At 40.9% G+C, this 18,020-nt stretch overlaps 1 long non-coding RNA gene across 13 annotated transcripts in view; it reads right to left on the minus strand.

The window, feature by feature from the left end:
- LOC141096282 (uncharacterized) overlaps positions 1-18,020 on the minus strand; it is a 352,604-nt gene that overhangs the window by 198,110 nt on the left and 136,474 nt on the right. For 3 of the 13 annotated variants that reach the window (XR_012233629.1, XR_012233652.1, XR_012233628.1), the window contains exon 3: positions 17,204-17,341. The exons of 8 other annotated variants lie outside the window; for them this stretch is intronic. This is a non-coding gene — a long non-coding RNA (uncharacterized lncRNA). Of the gene's footprint in view, positions 1-17,203; positions 17,472-18,020 lie in introns of those variants that run through there. 2 more of the 13 variants (XR_012233661.1, XR_012233648.1) reach the window with 2 other exon arrangements.

Here is an 18,020-nt window from a genome sequence, read left to right on the forward strand (position 1 = left end):
AGATGGGCAGGCGGCCTACCCACCATATCTCCACCTCCAGGGTGTGGCTGGAGGGAGTTCAATGTCCAGCTAGGTTATTTTTTCTCGATCTGTTTTGTGTGGAGGAAAGGAAGCTTTCATACTGAAGCTCCAGAGAGAGCTGCCATAAGTCATGTCCCAGAAGTACAGGGCAGGGCTGTGTATGAACCGTTCACTTGTTTTTGAGCCAGAAAGGTTGTTTTTCTGTTAACAGTTTGGATTTTTGGTTTATGAAGTAATAAACCATCCAGAGACTTTAACCAAATGTGGTCCTGTGTCAACCTCAAGGAGCAGCTAAGTGAGCCAACCTTCCACAAGGGATTACACTAAAGACCTCCATACATTTTTGGAAGCACTTGTCCGTCCTCCAAGTATGTCGCCTGGCTTTCTCATAGATAGGAGTGTTTGCTCTACTGAATGATTCTGTATTCTCTATGAGAGAGCTGGTGCCAGACATCTCTGGCAGCAGCTTATCTGTTAGAGACCAAAACATTCGGCAGTCCAAAATTGGATAAGCCAGATCTTTGTCTCCTCGGGCCCCCATACACATTAGATGTCCAAACCCATGAATGTCATAGGGTTCAGTCAACATTAGGGTAATGTATTTGGAGGCTTTAAGGTTGTAAGTTATCACCTATCTACAGGACTCTGTCATACATTCCTGAGTCTGCCAATAATCCCAATAACAGGTCTATGGAGTCAACATACACACCAACATTCCATTATTGCCTATGGAAAAGCCAAAAGCTGGATTTAGTGGATCATTTTACTTGGTTATTTCTGCAGGTCATAAAGGGAATGAAAGGAGAGGTAGTGCACATTCTTGACTAATAATCGTTTCAAGAGTGGGACCTCAGAGTCCTGTTCTTGGGAGCAGTACGGGTCTCAGTAACCAGCAAATTATCACCTGCACTTTAGAAATCTTGGTATGATCACATTAAATATAATAAACAAGAACTAGAAAGATACATTTCAACCAACAATGGCTTCTATCAATGACATCTGTTTTAGCGAGTGCCGGCAAGGTCTATGAAAAGATTAAAGAGGCTACACAGGACAACATCGCCTTCAATCTTCCTATAACACTCCTGGCACATGCTACTACAGATATCATTAATAAACACTTAGTGGTTGAAACTTTGCCCAAATTTCTGTGATATTTTATTAAATAATTTCAATTCAGCAAGAGATACTGTAAGTGAAGTCCTAAAGTTACATAATTTTTTGCGGCAATCAGCACACAACAATTTAGCTCAAGCCATAACAGTTTTGGAAAATGCCAAAAACTGGAGTGATAGAGGCTTCAGATCTACCATAGCTCTTCAGCCTCATTAGCTTATCAATTGTAAAACTGATTTCTCAGTAATGGAGGAACAATTTTTCAGTGGCTTACTCGGGACTACATTTTCTTCTCTAACAGATATCAAATGCTTGACCGCTGTCTTATAATAAATTGCTAAATAGTTAACTGGCATATTTAGCCTCGCTATGTCTGTGGTATTACAAAGGAAATTTTAGAAACAACCACTCAACCTGTATTCAACCTCTAAACCAGGAAATCTGTTCCCGCATTTTGTTTCAGGGCTCTTGTTGCCATGTTCACAGTTTTACAAAAGCCACAAGATTCAGATAAGTCAAATGCAATGGTGAACCATAATACGGACTCTCGCCCTGGGAGCCTTTAACATATGCAATTAAAGAAAATCAATTCTTCCTGTCGGATTGCAAGAGGACGCCAAGCCACCTTGGCGCTGTTTTGACTGGGGGAATAAGGAGACAAGTTATCAGGTGGCATTTCCAAACCGCTACATGTCCCTGCTGATTGTGAAGGGAATCCTTAAAACGATGGTAAAGGGTGTTTAGGAATCTAAAATGTAAGAACTCGAAATATATTTTTGCTTCTCTTCTTTCGAAAGAAAAACAACAAAATCATACATTTCCATACATCTACACAACACATTGTGAATATACACTGCCCAAAAAGTTAAGGGAAAAATTGCACGTCAGTCCATTAAACTTCAAAAGTATCAATCTGTCTAATATAGAAGCATACGCAATTCTAAATTAATTTCCTCCATTTTGGAACACATGAAAGTGATAACAAGAGAACTGGAGAGGAATAGTAAGATAACCCTCAAAAGAGGACTGCTGCTCCTGCCGGCGATTCAGCAGCTTCCGCTGAAGTCACATTGATAGAGTAGTGACTATTTTTCCGCTCGGCTCTGTTAATGTGACGTGACTGGTGATGACATGCTGATTGACAGCCGGCTCCCTGCTGCCTAGCTGCGGGGAGCTGGCAGTCAGTCAGCATGATAATAGCAGTCATGCCCCGTTGACACAGCAGCTCAGAAAAAATAGAGCTGCACTGTTGATGAGGAGCAGCTGAATTGCTGGCAGGAGAGGTCCATGACCAGTGCCAATCTGTGCCACTCGAGGGTTGAACAGGCAGCCAGGTAGTTGCCTCTGTTAGAAACTGCTAGTTAGTTTTTAAGCCTAGAGTAAAAAAATAAAGTCATGGGCAACCTATTTAACAATAATAATAATTTTTATTTATATAGCACCAACATATTCCGCAGCGCTTTGCAGTTTAACAGTATCTAAACACAAGTTATAAGTAACAACGTTAACAATACAGTAATTAAAGCACAATAAGACGACCCTGCTCGTGAGAGCTTACAATCTACAATGAGGTGAGGGAGATACAGAGTACAGGTGTGTATTTACAATGGTGTATTTACAATGATGGTCCAGCCGTCTTGAGGGAGTGAGGGATGGATGGATAGTGAATGGGCTACACACGCACACTAACACATAGAATGACTTTGATTAGTGAATGTGATAGGCTGCTCTGAACAAATGTGTTTTGAGGGAGCGCCTGAAACTATGCAAATTGTGGATAGTCCTAATTTCATGAGGTAGAGCATTCCAGAGGATTGGCGCAGCGCGGGAGAAGTCTTGGAGTCGGGAGTGGGAGGTACGGATTAGTGCAGAGCTTAGTCGGAAGTCGTTTGCAGAGCGCAGGTATTTAAGGTTGCTTAAGTTGTCTCGCTTCTTCAGGGTGATGCATCCATTCGTGCCATCAAAAGAAGGTTTGTTGGAGGTCCTGCTACATCCATATAATACATGAAAAGTACACAGATTTCCTTAATTTGTCCTGTGGAGGTGCTGCAGAGGATTTAAAGATTTGCCGCCAGCAGAACTCTATGTAAATACCTTATCATTAGAGGAACTTTGTAATAAAATAAAAAGAACAGCATGTTTAATTGATATAATTTTCCGCATGACTAGTACCTACAAAACCAATAAAAATCCAAAAGTAATAAACGGTGTAATAATTTCATTAAATTGATTAATAGAAGTCAAAATTGTGATTCGGAATTCCTCAGCCGCACATGAGATACTAAATGCTTTCAAATTCAGCTGTGTAATTGTCCAGAATTTACACATTACACGTTCATTGCCGGTAAATCCAGCGTTCAACAGAGAAGTCCCTGTAGAGATCTCTCGATACCACTTCATGGGTTCAAGTCTGGTGTTCAAGATGGAGGACTATCAAGCCTGGAACAGGCAGTTCTGTATGGCAACACAGCTGAAAATAAAAGAAGAGCGTCTTAATGGGAATCGGTCAGGTTGGATAACACTATTAACCTGCAGATATATAGAGTCAATCTGTAGGTTAATAGCATTATGACGGTGCCTTGTCACACAACTGATAGTGCAGCTCCTGGGAGAAAAAGTGGCTTATTTCTCCTGCGAGCTGCTTTTATTACGATGTACCTACATAATAAGTTTTGTAATTTTTGAAGTCATTGCCCTACTTCTGGACTCATTACCAATTCTTTTGTTCTTTTCTTTTTGTGCTAATCCGAGAGCAGCATAATGTAGACACCGAAGCCCAGATTCTAGCAATGTGTCACTTACTGGGCTGCTTGGTGTAGTTTTGATAAAGTCACTGTTTTATCATAATTATATATACATAATGTAGCAATTTGTCATAATCATATCAGAACACTCTTACACTTGCTGGAACACATACTGTACCAGTGGATAAAGTGAATTAACACACGAGGGTGCACTATTCCACCTACTCTAAAGGACTTCCTAATCAAATATTTCATTAAAAAAAAAAGCAGTGGTGCACATGAAATTGTACAATAGTACTGATAGTGCTAAAGGAGTTCTCCTGAAATAGAAAAATGACTTAAGAAAATGTCTTTATAAATAAATTATTAAGTATCCTTAGATAGCATCAGTGGAGTAACTAGGATTTTATGGGCCCCAGGGCAGAATTTGAACTTGGGTCTTCATCAGCATTTTGTTCAAATGTATGGGACCCTATAATAATAAAAAGCTGCTCACACTAATATCTCCTCTGTCTATCTGACTTAATACTGAATATAACAGGGATGCTGAGGTAAGAAGAGGCTGCTCACACTGTTGTCCACACGGTCTATCTGACCTAATACTGAATATACCAGGGATGCGGAGGTAAGAAGAGGCTGCTCACACTGCTGTCCACCTTATCTATCTGGTCTAATAATGGACATATCAGTAGTGCTGAGATAAGAAGATTCTGCTCATATTGCTTTGCACCCTGTCTATCTGACCTAATACTGGAGATAACAGTGGTGCTGAGGTAAGAAGAGGTTGCTCACACTGCTGTCCGCCTTATCTATCAGATCGAATACTGAAGATACCAGGGGTGGTGAAGAAAGAAGAGGCTGATCAGACTGCTGTCCTCCCTGTGTATCTGATCTAAAACTTGGAATGCCAGGAGTGCTGGGGTAAGAAGAGGCTGCTCACACTGCTGTCCACCCTGTCTATCTAATCTAATACTGGAGGTATCAGGGGTGCTGAGGTAAGAAGAGGCTGCTCACACTGCTGTCCATCTTGTCTATCCCATCTAATACTGGAGATACCATGCGTGCTGATTTAAGAAGAGGCTGCTTGCACTTCTTTCCATCTTGTCCATCTGATCTAATATTGAATATCAAGGGATGCTGGGCTTAAGGACAGGCCACTCACACAGTTGTACACCCTGTCTATTTGATGTAATACTGCAGATACCAGTGGTGCTGAGGTAAGAAGAGGCTGCTCACACTGCTGTCCACCCTATCTATCTGATTTAACACTGCAGATACCAGGGTGCTGAGGTAAGAAGAGGCTGCTCACACTGCTGTCCACTCTGTCTATCTGATCAAACACTGGAAATACTAGGGTCCTGAGGTAAGAAGAGGCTGCTCACACTGCTGTCCACCCTGTCTTTCTGAAAATTAAATGGCTATCTCCAGGCACAGCGGATGAGCTTCCTACTCCACTTTCTCACAGTCATCTGTACTAAGATGCTACTAGCTAGTGTTACAAGACAGTGGCCAGTTTAATTCTATAATGACTACCTCCATAGACAAAAAAATATTTAAGTTCGGCTAGGAATTTTTTTTTATTATTTACAATTCCTTTAGTTATTTATTGTATATTTTTCTACTCCCAGAAAACCCATTTAAGTAATACTTACTGTATATAAACAAAAAAACTCCCTAAAACGTGTTAAGGTTTGTATTCCCTATATAAATCAATATTTTTTAATTTGTCACTTATTTATATAGAAAATAACTGTTATAAGCTAATATTTTAAGTGGTACATCATTTTACCTACCAGCAATCTGTTTCCTCCAAGGGTTGCCTCATCACTTGCATGGTATCATAAAAAAGGAACTTTATTTCATCTGATACGTATATAAAGTCAATGTTAAATAAAGCAACAAATTCCCTAATGTGGCCTCCTGCACCGTCGACGATAAGACTTCATGCATTGTTAGATGGTATTAAAACGGAAAAAAAAAAAAAAAAAAAAGACCTACTGTATATAAAACAAGCGGATGGGATTTCAATCTGCAGCCTGCATTGTACCAGCTAACGTCCAAAATGATAGATCGTCTAGTAATTCTCTTTTATTGGGAATTTGATTCATTCCTCAGCAGGAGTTAAATTGCAAAATGTTACAAGTTTATAGTACAAATATACTGATTACTTGTATTCACAGCCAAAGTATTCTATTCATAACACTAAAGACGTAATACGGCCAGTTGGTAAAGAGCAAACATGACTGAGATGAGTGCCAACCCATTGGCAATGCCTCCCAGGGCAGGCAACTCTGCCATCTTTTACAGTGCTGTTAAGCAAGTGGCTTTGGGTCATTTTACGAGAAGATAGGATCATATATTTGAAAATTTGGTTGGATTCCATGGATCAGCCATGAAATATTGATCCAACTGGCGACACTACTCCCCATATTAGTCATCGAAAAGGATTATTAAACATCACAAGTGGAATTGAGAATGTTGCAAGTTTTGAGCTCAAACATATCGAGACTTTTGCCAAATTTTTCGGGCTGATGACATTAAGGTTGTAATGAAGGCCAGTTGTTGCAGAGCAAGTACAGCCAAATACATTGCCAAAGCCCTGGGCAAAAGCCTCCCCGTCCTCCCATACAATGCTCAATTTGTACCAAAATGATAATGACAAAAGAAATATCTCGGCATATTCTAAAATGCTCAGTCACATTTCCATGCCATTTTTATGATTTACTGAACCCATTTGCTACAGAATTCCCCAAATAAATCTGTAACTGACAGCCAGCTCTCTAACGGATACATGGCCCAGGACCTCAGTTGGTGGCCAACTAAGCTTTAAGAGAAGGCTTCATTTGGCCAGCAGGATTCTGGACAATTTAATAATGGAGAACAACAGGGAAACCCTTCATTGTTGTGATTGTGAAGGCAACAGTTCAAAGAAAAGTTACAGTACATTTTCTGGTGTGGTGTCTACAGCTTTGCACAGGTTAGACATTTTGGAAAGTTCCTGGAGCAATATTTAAACATACATTTTATATACCGATGTGATGCCATTTATTTCTCCAATGTCCAGCTCTTAAATGTTATTGTTCTACAATTATAAATTATTTTCAATTTACAGGATAGGTAATAAGTTGATGATATTTGATGGTGACACAGTTAGGACTCCCACCGATACAAAGTACAGGAGTCTTAAATGTTGTGATAGTCAAGAATGTGAACCTAAGCTCCATTCAATGGTTAAAGGGTGACGGAAGTAGCCAAGTACAATGTGAATGGGTTTTCTCTAAGCCTCCAGTACAGATGAGCAGCTGTTGTATAGCAAGGACAGATGATTTTGGTGCAGCATGGTAGTCCTTTGGAACTATGGAGAAGAGACTGGACAGAAAATGGCGTAGTAGAGTAGATTTAGTGATGTAGCTGACCAGGTGTGTCAAGACGCCCAATTGTGAGAAGATCAGTATAATTAAGCAACGTGGGACAACAGAGTAATTTAGGATTGTTGGGCATGTAAGGTAGCTCAATGTAGATATATTCAGCAAAATTAAAGGGCTTGTCCAGCCTTGGGGCTCAAGTCTGCATTCTATGTGACAGCAGACTTTTGAATCCTCGGTGATGGTTTTCCGGTGGGTGCCAACAGTCACGTGACCGCAAGTATGTAATTTTCATACTTCCAGCCACATTCCGACTAATCGTGATCACATTTAATTCACTTGCATTGAGTGTGGCCATGTACATCTAGTTGGTGCATGACCACACGTTTGCAAATAGCATACTTGCAGTCACGCACCGGCCCACTCCCAGCAACATCTCCAGAGAATCAAGCCTGTAGTCAAGGATAGTGACTGCAGACTTGAGTCCCAAGCTTGGGCAACCCCTTTGCACTGTGACAAAGTAGCAGAGCCCGGCAATGTAACACAGTTGAGTAGATCAAGAGAATTTCAAGCAAATCTACCCAATTTGAATTTTGGCCCATTCACTCATCTCTAGTGTTCTCTTGATCGATAGGTTTCCCAGCGCACAGACCATGCACTTATCATCCATCTACCCATTTATCTTGGCCATTGAGTACTGGACACTTTAAAAAGAGACTTTTTATTTCAATCTAAACTATAAGTTTAACATTCACCCTTTTTTTTTAACAAGCCTAATTTTTGAGGCATAATGAAAGGAGCTAATGAATGAAAACCTAGATGAAACCCTTTATGGTTGAGATGTAAAGGTTTACATTCGCCTGGGATGACCTTGTCCTAATATCCAGCTCATTAATAGTGAAGACAATACCCATACCGTACGACCTTTCTTTATCTCCAGTTCTCACATTAATCTGAAATTCATTGATTATTTCAATGTCTCTCCCACTTATATATGCAATTCCGAAGGATATTTATAACATTGCCAATGAAACTCCAAATGATTCACATGAGTTATTCTCTCATTTACAGATTTAAAGCTTCGCTGTCATGACACCAAATTAATATTTCCCTTTAATACAGATATAAGATACGGTAATAGTTGTACATCAATGCTATCCCGGCCTTGCATAAAGTTTCTACTTAATACCCTCAGACGCCTCGAGCGTGTGATATTTATGCCAGCCGTATATTTTCATTTCATAGAATAACTCATTTAGGCCAACATTGTGATGGAAATGACACATGTCAGCTGACTTCTCCATAAAACTCAAAACTACAGCCAAGTACATTTGTTCTTTGCAACCTACAGGAGGTCATTTTATGCGCTTTGCCAGGGGAAATGCCTATTCTTTAAGCTGACAAACGCAATTACAATCGCCATGGAAAAAGGCAAAAATTATAGGCCTTGCATCCGATTGCAGCGTCTGCTCCTATCTAAAAGGCTTACGCATTGAGCTGTGCATATGTTTAAATGTTCATCAGAGAAGTGGGTTGTAAATTGCCATATTCGCATCCATACCCTTCAATGAGCGAGTCATGACAATGCTGCACTAAGATCCTACAACCCAACACATTTTGCCTGTTTGCCAAAGTTCTAAACAAGACTGGAATTGGCCAATTTATGCATTAGTGAAAGTATGCAATGTAAAATAATGTGTATGTAAATAACTTTAAGGAACTTTCCAGCAAAACGATACATAGAGCATTGGTGAAGCCATTGTGTTTATGTGGGGGAGGAAGTTCTCTCCATAAAAGAGGGGGAAATAAGGAAAGAACATAGCAGCGCTTCAAGTGTAGAGGTGGATGAGTATTGTATCTGTAGAGCCAGGGGTGGACATACCATTGGTGCAATCTGTGCAGCTGCCTAGTGGCACAAGAGATAAAGGGGGTCCACTTCTAGCTCCAAAGATGGTGGAATTGGGCATTTTGACGATCTATTCGATTGCAAAGGGCCCATATACTGGGACGTTTTCTGTCTGTGTCCAAAAGCGGTTTGCAAGATGGAGGCATTTGAGCTGCTTTCTTAGCTCATGTTGAATGTAGTGATATAAGAAGCAATGTAAGACGTGTTCCTGTGTATTATGGAGGCGGCAAGAGGAGGAGGAAGTTAAAAGAAGCAAGAGAGAAAAATTAGAGGTATATTGTTCTTGCCCACTGTCTGTGTCCACCAGTGTTTAGAGATCGTATCTATTGAATGCTCAATTTGCAATGTTGTGCTAGGATATGGGCACAACTCCATAGAAAACGATGGGTGTAATAAATGGTGAGTGACTCAAAGCTGTAAGCCTGTTCAGCTACGGGGATGATATCCCCATGTCGGGACTCCTGGATACCCGAGAAGATGAAGAGGTGCATGGATGAAAAGCCTAAGGGAGAGATGTAGGGCAGCACTGTTGGAATAATCTTGTCATTGAAATGCAGCCGAACCACGTTGCATATGCCTAAGAAACAAAGTAAAACTATCACAAGAATATCCACCTATCCACTGGATTGATGCTGGGGACATCACTTCTTGGATCTCACTTATGAGCTTCATCTGTCCACATCTCATTATGTTTTTTTTAATATATAAATATGTTCAACATTAATTAACTGAATGTAATAAATGTATTAAATGTATCTCAAATTTCCTAACCAATATGGTGGTCAATAGTATGTTATTTTAGGGATATATATTATTGATGTCACTACTATAGTGGCAGATGGGATCTGCCAATTCAAGATCTGCCAATTCAACTCATGGGAAGTGATGCAGTACTATGATTGTAGCAAATAAAGCTGTACAGCAAAAAATTACGTATACACATCCTCTGGACATAGGACAATTAAAATTCCAATTTGATGACCACTGGCAGAGATCCATGAGGAACACATGTATGCAGTATATTAGTCACTTATATAAAAATCTGTTGTCTGTAGCCAGATAGCACAGTGGCTCAGTGGTCCTGGGTTCAAATCCCACCACAAACAACACCTCCAAGAAGTTTCTATGTTCTTCCTATGTTTATGTGAGTTTTTTCTGAGTTCTCTAGCTTCTTGCCACGTTCCAAAGATATCCTATTACACTGATTGCCACTGCACCAGGGCATTCAATAAGAGCCAGAATTGGCTCATCTAATGGATGTGCATTTTTGGGTTGGGAAGGAGTCAATATTCATGGCCCTTCCTTATTAATATCTATAAAGTTACAATTATAATATAAATTGTATGAAAATAATACCCTATTAATATTTTTTATCTTTATTTTATTAATATCAGCCCCCAGCTGTATGCTTTGCTGGTTATTAAAAATACGACAGCCCCACGTCAATTTTTGGGGGTCCTCAATTTTTTAATAAGCAGTAAAGGCAAAGCAGACAGCTGGGGCCTAATATTAATAGGCTGGCAAGTTCCATGAATATTGGTCCCTTCCCAGCATAATAAGACCAGATCACAGCTGTCTGCTTTCCTTTGGCTGGTTATTAAAAATAGTGGAAATCAACAAAAGAAAGACATGGGGTCCCCCCTATTTGTAATAACCAGCAAAGCAGACTTCATCTCTTTCATTTCTTTTTTAATTTATTACCAAATGCAGTAAACTACACATGCAAGTCACTACTCCATTCCTCACTTGGACCTCCAACTTCTGTTTCAAGATTATTATTTTATATTGTTTTATTCTATGTTATTTTAAGTGATTTTCCTATCCACATTTGTTTGAAGGGTGATTGTCTTGCTCTTACCCTCATTTTGCTTCCTTTTGCCCTTTCTGTGACCATTTCTCAACCATTTTAAAGCACCAAAGTTCAGTTCCCCATTGACCTATATGGTCAGTTTGGAGTCAAATTCTGGTACTCAAACCCAACTTTGGACTCAAGTTCGGGCAAACCCGATGAACTCGAATTTCCACTGGCCTACTCATCTCTAGTTGTGTGAAAAAGGAAAGCTATTTATTAAGGTTATAACACGCTCTCTAGCCTATTGCTGGTGTTTCTTTTTGTGGCAAAGTGGTTTATGGCCCCCTTCAGGTGCCAGAGCCTACAGGTTGGACTGTTATCTCTGCATACCATAGCTCTGCCTTGCAGTACATTCGTCCTTGTGATAGACCAAGTTGACTCTTGATTTTTAAGATAAAAAAGATGTTTCAGTTATCAGAGGTTACAACTTTTTGCATTCTCGGTAAGCAAAAAAAAAAAAAAATCTAAAAAACAGTAAAATTTTAATTTGATGAGGAAAAGCATTAAAGCTATAAAGAAAACATTTTGAAGCATATAAATATAACTGACAAACAGGATTTGTTCACGAAAATAAGGTGCTTTAAAAAAAACTCCCACTATGAAGCCCTGTTCAAGGAAAGACATCAGGTCATCTGCCTGTCCTGCTCTGATGTTTAACAATGCAGTGCTTGACTTTTCAAAGAAATAGTTCCTCAATCTCCAACTATGAAAACTACTGCAAACGGAATTTGTTTGTTCATCTCTGTCCCCTCTCGTAACCTTACGAAACAACTAGGGAAGGAGTAAATAGAAACTCAACAAACTTTTCCATCCTGTAAAATTGCAATGGAAAGTTTTGCATTTACATCACAGAGCGGCGGTGGTAATGATGTAGCAAAAGTCAAAAAGTCCAATATTTGCTTCAATATTTTATATCAAACCTCTTTTCAGAGCCCCTGTGAGACCATCTGTTATGAACGGGTTCCAAGACCAGTTTTGCAACCACTGATAGATCCCCCAGGGGCTCGCACCACCTGGAATTCCCACAGCACTTTCCAACAGTGTGATCCAGCAAAAAGTTGGCACGAGTTGGAAATCTGATTATCCCTCAGCTGCTTGATGAGAATTTTCTATGTAAGCGATCCAGAAATTATCAGAACTGGACATGCAAATTCACTGAGGAGTGAAAGGGAAGAGACGAGGCTAAAAACAGAGTTTAGATGAGCAGAAATATTGGCTATTGAACATAAAGGCAGATCATGAAAGGGGAGCCAGGAAGAGAATTACAAGTTCCCGAAACAGACTCCGTACAGAATCCGCTAATTAGCACAAAGCAAATGTGTTGTGAATATCGTAACCTATGCTGTCAGAAGAAAATCCGTTCATTCAAGAAACAATTTCTAAGCCAGTCTTTTGTGTCAAACTACATTGTGAAATGGCTAGGAGGGCAAGTAGAAGTTTGTATTTCTAAAATACTGCTGCACTATCTAGTTTTAAGGGAACTTGTTAGACAATGTAGACAGCATGAAGCATGAAGCATGAATCACAGCCTGGCAGTTTAAGTAAAGCCAGGTATACTATTCCTAAAACACTCAGACCAGGGACTCAACGAGTTTGCCACTGCCCCTTGCCGACTCTTCCCAACACTGCTGCAAGTAATCACCTGCAGTGGCACTAAGAAAGGCTTGCACGGTGGCAGGGTCGGAATAGGCAGATCTCCAGCTATGGTGCCAGGTCGTATCTCTAAAGTACACAATCTCTGAAATGCCGGAGCGCTTCAGAAAATATAGCTGTTGAAGATCTAGCTTAGGACCATTGTGAGAGACCCAACTAGTCCATTGCCAACTCCTGCAAGATTTTTCCAGTGCTGATGCAGGTGATTGACAGGTCTTTCCCTATGTACACGAGGTGGATGAGCAGCGCTAGACTAATCGGCTTCCTTATTGGAGTGTTTCAAAGAATTTATACTTTAAATATACGGCCAGGGTCCATAGCCGGAAATCCAATTAGTCTGGGAGTGCCTATGCCAGCTTTTACCATGATTGACTTGTCTCTCCCTATGTAAACGCAAGGGAGAGACCTGTCAATTACCTGCAGCAGTGCTGGGAAGATTTGGCAAGGAGTGGCGCCCTACTAGTCTGGCCCCCAACTGTGGTCACCCGATCATCAAAAGTATATATTTTCTAAAACGTCTGAGTATTTTGGAGAATAGTATTCTTGATTGCAATAGTGAAGCCAGGCTGCGATTCATGTTGGCCATGGTTTGGGCAGCATGAATCGCCTGACAAGTTCCATTTAAGGACATCTTAGGCTTGTATCCTAAGTCATACTACAAGACTCGTTAAAGGGTTGAGATTGTGACTTGTAGGATCGCTACTTCCAATAGGTGGCGCTGTAGAGTAAAAGTCCTCTTTCTTTCTGAAGAGTCAATTTGCATATTATTTTCCCAGAGGAGCATTGCACAGCGAATAAGTCTCCTTACCTTGACAAGCCACAGCTGGCATGTCACTCTCCGCAAGGAGAAACCTTACTTCTTAGACCCTAGTCCAGAGCCTCTCACCTTGCCAAATCAGATCTCATACTTTGCACTGATGAGAGCCAACAGCTCGAAACACCGTGTCTGCAAATTGAGATTCTGATTTGGCTTGTATCCTAAGTCATACTACAAGACTCATTAAAGGGTTGATTGTGACTTGTAGGATCGCTACTACCAATAGGTGGCGCTGTAAAGTAAAAGTCCTCTTTCTTTCTGAAGAGGCAATTTGCATATTATTTTCCCAGAGGAGCATTGCACGGCGAATAAGTCTCCTTACCTTGACAAGCCACAGCTGGCATGTCACTCTCCGCAAGGAGAAACCTTACTTCTTAGACCCTAGTCCAGAGCCTCTCACCTTGCCAAATCAGATCTCATACTTTGCACTGACGAGAGCCAACAGCTCGAAACACCGTGTCTGCAAATTGAGATTCTGATTTGGCTTGTATCCTAAGTCATATTACAAGACTCATTAAAGGGTTGATTGTGACTTGTAGGATCGCTACTACCAATAGGTGGCGCTGTAGAGTAAAAGTCCTCTTTCTTTCTGAAGAGGCAATTTGCATTTAAGGACAGAAACCATTGTCCAGCACAGCCCTTATAAAAGCTCCTATTTTAGATAAAAAGCAATCCTTTGGTCAAAGAGTGAAACTAGAGATTTGCTATGACTAACAGTGTTCCAATGCTCTTCTGTTTCAATGTGTCACATTTTTAGAAATTGCAGAATGGAGGTTGCAACACTGACTTGTGTAGCGTTGAATCCCGCACTAGGGTGAGATAAAACAGAATGAAGGATTTTAGCAGTGAATGTGGGGTTTACAAAGTGGGAGAAGTTGTAAACAATATGGCCCCTGCATTGTGCCCCCTTATTTCACCATGCAGGGATGTCGGCTTACTCACTGCCCTGGCTCCGTGGCATGGTCCCCGATGTGTCCCTGCTTCTTCCTGTAGTATGCGCTGCAGCTTCCAGTTTCACGCCTAGTGTGCATGTGCTCTTAAAGAGGCAGTGCGCACATATGGTAAATGCTCTAAGCCTGTTTGCTGAGAGGCATTTAGTGTAATGATATTCACCTGCAAGGTGACTCCCAGCCTATTGCTGGGAATCATCCTGTATAAAAGACTCCGTCTCCCTTAGGGATTCGCCAAGCAATGAGTTTTTTCATTATGTAGTGTGGTGTTCTATAGAAAAATAAAGCCAGCTCACCGACTTGATAGGAGCACGGAACACCATCCTGCAGAGGACAATTCAATGAAGAAATAAGAAGAAAAATCCAGCTCCACACGGAATCAAGTTTCCAAATTTATTCCAAGATGGATAATGAACAAATCAGCTCCAGCCTATGTCGCTCCTGTGTGAGCTGATGCAGTCCTGGAGCTGACATGTTCATTATCCATGTTGGAATAAATTTGGAAACTTGATTCCGTGTGGAGCTGGATTTTTCTTCTTATTTCTTCAGTGTGGTGTTCTACCAGTGCAGTTGTGAGGTCATCTGGTCCCAATGTAGCCAGTGTCCTGAACCAGAATTCCTGGTCTTGATGTGGCCAGGGTCCTGAACCCGAATCCTTGGTCCTGGTATGGCCAGGATCCTGAACCTGAATCCCTGGTTCTGATGTGCCAAGAGTCCTGGACCCAAACCCGAGATCCCGGTGTGGCCAGGGTCCTGAACCCAAATCCCTGGTCCCAATGTGGCCAGTGTCCTGAACCCAAATCCCTGGTCCAAGTATGGCCAGTGCCTGAACGTTGAGCCCTGGTACAGCCAGTCCTGAATCTGAAGTCCCCTGGTCCCGGTGTGGCCACTCCTGTTTCCAAAGTCCCCTGGTCCCAGTATGACATTGTCCCCCAATCCATGCGCGGTTAGTCTCTAATACAGTATCCTAGATGGTCATGTCTGAAAGTAGCCCTAGTCAGCAGCTGCAGCACCAGGATCTGTCTTGGAGTGGTACCTGGTGGTTACCTGCAGCCCAGTCTGTCTGCACTATCAGGATCTCCAGTGACATTCAGGTAGCCACTTAGCTACACCCTTTCCTAGGCACGCAAGGTCCTGTGGCACAGTGGGTCCACAAATCCACTTGCAACATCATTGGCCATAACAGAAGTGGCAAATAAATTGAGAAAGAAACATTTTTGTGCATTTGCTTAGATTTGCTTGTATTTTTGATTTATGTAAAAAGTTTCTTGAACTGACACTGACCATTTAAGTATCATTATAGGATCAATTTTAGTATGCAAATGGTTAACAGCTCTATATACCTATACTAAATTTTCAAGATCATGGCATGGGGGTGTAAATTTGGGGGTGCAGAGGATGTGTAGAGGGTAGCGCGTGTGTCTGAGAAGATTAGAAATGTCTCCCTGCCACAATTGAGTAGCTCGGTATTCAAAAAGTTGGATCTACACGTCGTGCCTTTGTAAGGTAGCAGTTTTGTCATCTATTTCTCCTCTTTAAGTATCTCATGTCATACGAGGAAACATTTAATTATACGATCTCATAAAGGATATTCTAATAGTAATCTTCCATCAATTCTGGCTGTTTGGAAATCAGTTTAGGAAATTACATTTAATTATAGAGTCGACAAATATGCACCGCACCAATTGCACTCACGGAGGAAGGACAAGGAGTTATGTAGTCAATTTCAATTCAGGGAAAAGGCAGTTTTCCAACGCCAGATCACTTTCTCATTAGGCGGTGTTGTTCTGCTTATGCAAATGTGTAATCAAATCTTACCGAACAGGTAAGACAAATCATCCCAATAATTGCTGTTAACAGTTTGGCTCTTAGAGAGGAGATTTCAAGTTTATAGGAAGAGATGGGTAAAGTGAGGATTTCTAACTTTTACTGAGTCCCTTTACCTTTAATACTTAATTACATGGCTGACTATGATAAATGACTCATACCAGAACTATTAAAATACACCCCTCTCCCCCCAAAAATCCTTTAGTTGTCTTGTTGGTCTGTGCACTAGCGAATATCCTTTTACTGAGTTGTAATGAGACTCTGTCCGTGGTCGACTGGCTGCTCTAAATAGGGCTTCCATAGAGTGGGTTTGCACAATCTATTCTATCAGGCCCTGACTTTCACTCTTTAACCCTTATACAGTTATGTTGACTTTCACAGGGGCAATGGTTGAGTCCTCAGAGTAGCCGCTGCCTGGTAGAGTGGGCTGGCAGGAATGGTCAGGTAGTCATTCAGGATCAGAAGCGAACACAAGGGACAAAAATTGGAAGTCAGAAGAATCATCAGTAAACTGGGCAAGGCTAGAATGAGAATAAACCACGCTGTACAAGCGCTGAACCATGGAAGTAAACCAAAGCTAGCATAAACTATAACTGGCAGTGGGAAAATGAGGCTCAGGAGTTTAAAAAGAAAACAGACCCTCCCAATGCTCACATCAGGGAGATATTCTAATAGCTAAGAAATTAACACCCATGCTTCTAAGCTGGGCAGTACCACAAGTCCAGGCAGAAACAGAGGTGACAGGTACTGGCATGGAAGTAACAAGAGCCTTACTCTTAGCATGAAGACTCCATCATTTCAGAAAATAGAATACGCCTCCCTATCATGCATTGTGCTTATCGGAGAAGAAAAATGTCACAAAGCACTCTACTTACTGCTCCTGTAAGAGTCCATACAAACCCATCTTACCCACACCCCAGAATATAAACTTTACATAATTTGCTTGATTTACCTGTCACTATCGCTTCCATAGAACAGTCCACACACTGCCTTGGCCGCTTCACAACTGAATTTATTCCAGAAAGTTGCAGCAATAAATTGGTAACCCACATTCTCTCAATAGGTCTTGGGTCGTAGTCTTAGAGGTGAACTGGTGGAAATGTCATAGATGTTTAAGATGGAAAAAGGAATATTCTTGTTATGATTAATACATATCTGTAGTTCAGCATTGCAATTTCCATCTGTATTTTGTCACAAACCATCGGACATCATGGACGGACCTGGAACGGAACGTAAAATGTATTCACAGTGAACACCTGACATGAAAAGATTTAATTTTTCATGAATGGAGGAACAGATACAAGTAATCTTGGTCTATCACTTACATCCCGCCAGGTAGAGAGTACTGGTCACGAGCCAGAAAGATGTATTTGAAACCTAATGATGTGCTATACCTAGAGACAAAATAGGGTCAAATTCTGGTCGGGACATCCAAAACTCTTGGACTGGACTCCAAAACAATTTTTTTTTGTTAGATCCCCTTTATTTGTCACTAGCCATAAATTTTTGTTTTTTTGTTCCAGTGTTCCCGACCCTCTTTGTTCCTGAGACATGACTGACTCTTACATGTATTTTTTCAACTGGGTGTGATACTCCAGAATTAGCTTAGAGAGAAGAGTTGAGGGCTAAACCCATTTGGCTAAATAAGTGTAGAATTTCATACAAGGAATAGGGGCAATATGTCAGGAATGGAGAGGCACCGGAGCAAAAAAACAACAACGGTTTCAGAAGAACAAGGGCATTTACAATAGATAAAAAAAAGGATATGG

The sequence above is a fragment of the Dendrobates tinctorius genome, unplaced genomic scaffold, assembly GCF_039654945.1.
Source record: "Dendrobates tinctorius isolate UK_male_01 unplaced genomic scaffold, ASM3965494v1 ptg000009l, whole genome shotgun sequence".
Classification (NCBI taxonomy): domain Eukaryota; kingdom Metazoa; phylum Chordata; class Amphibia; order Anura; family Dendrobatidae; genus Dendrobates; species Dendrobates tinctorius.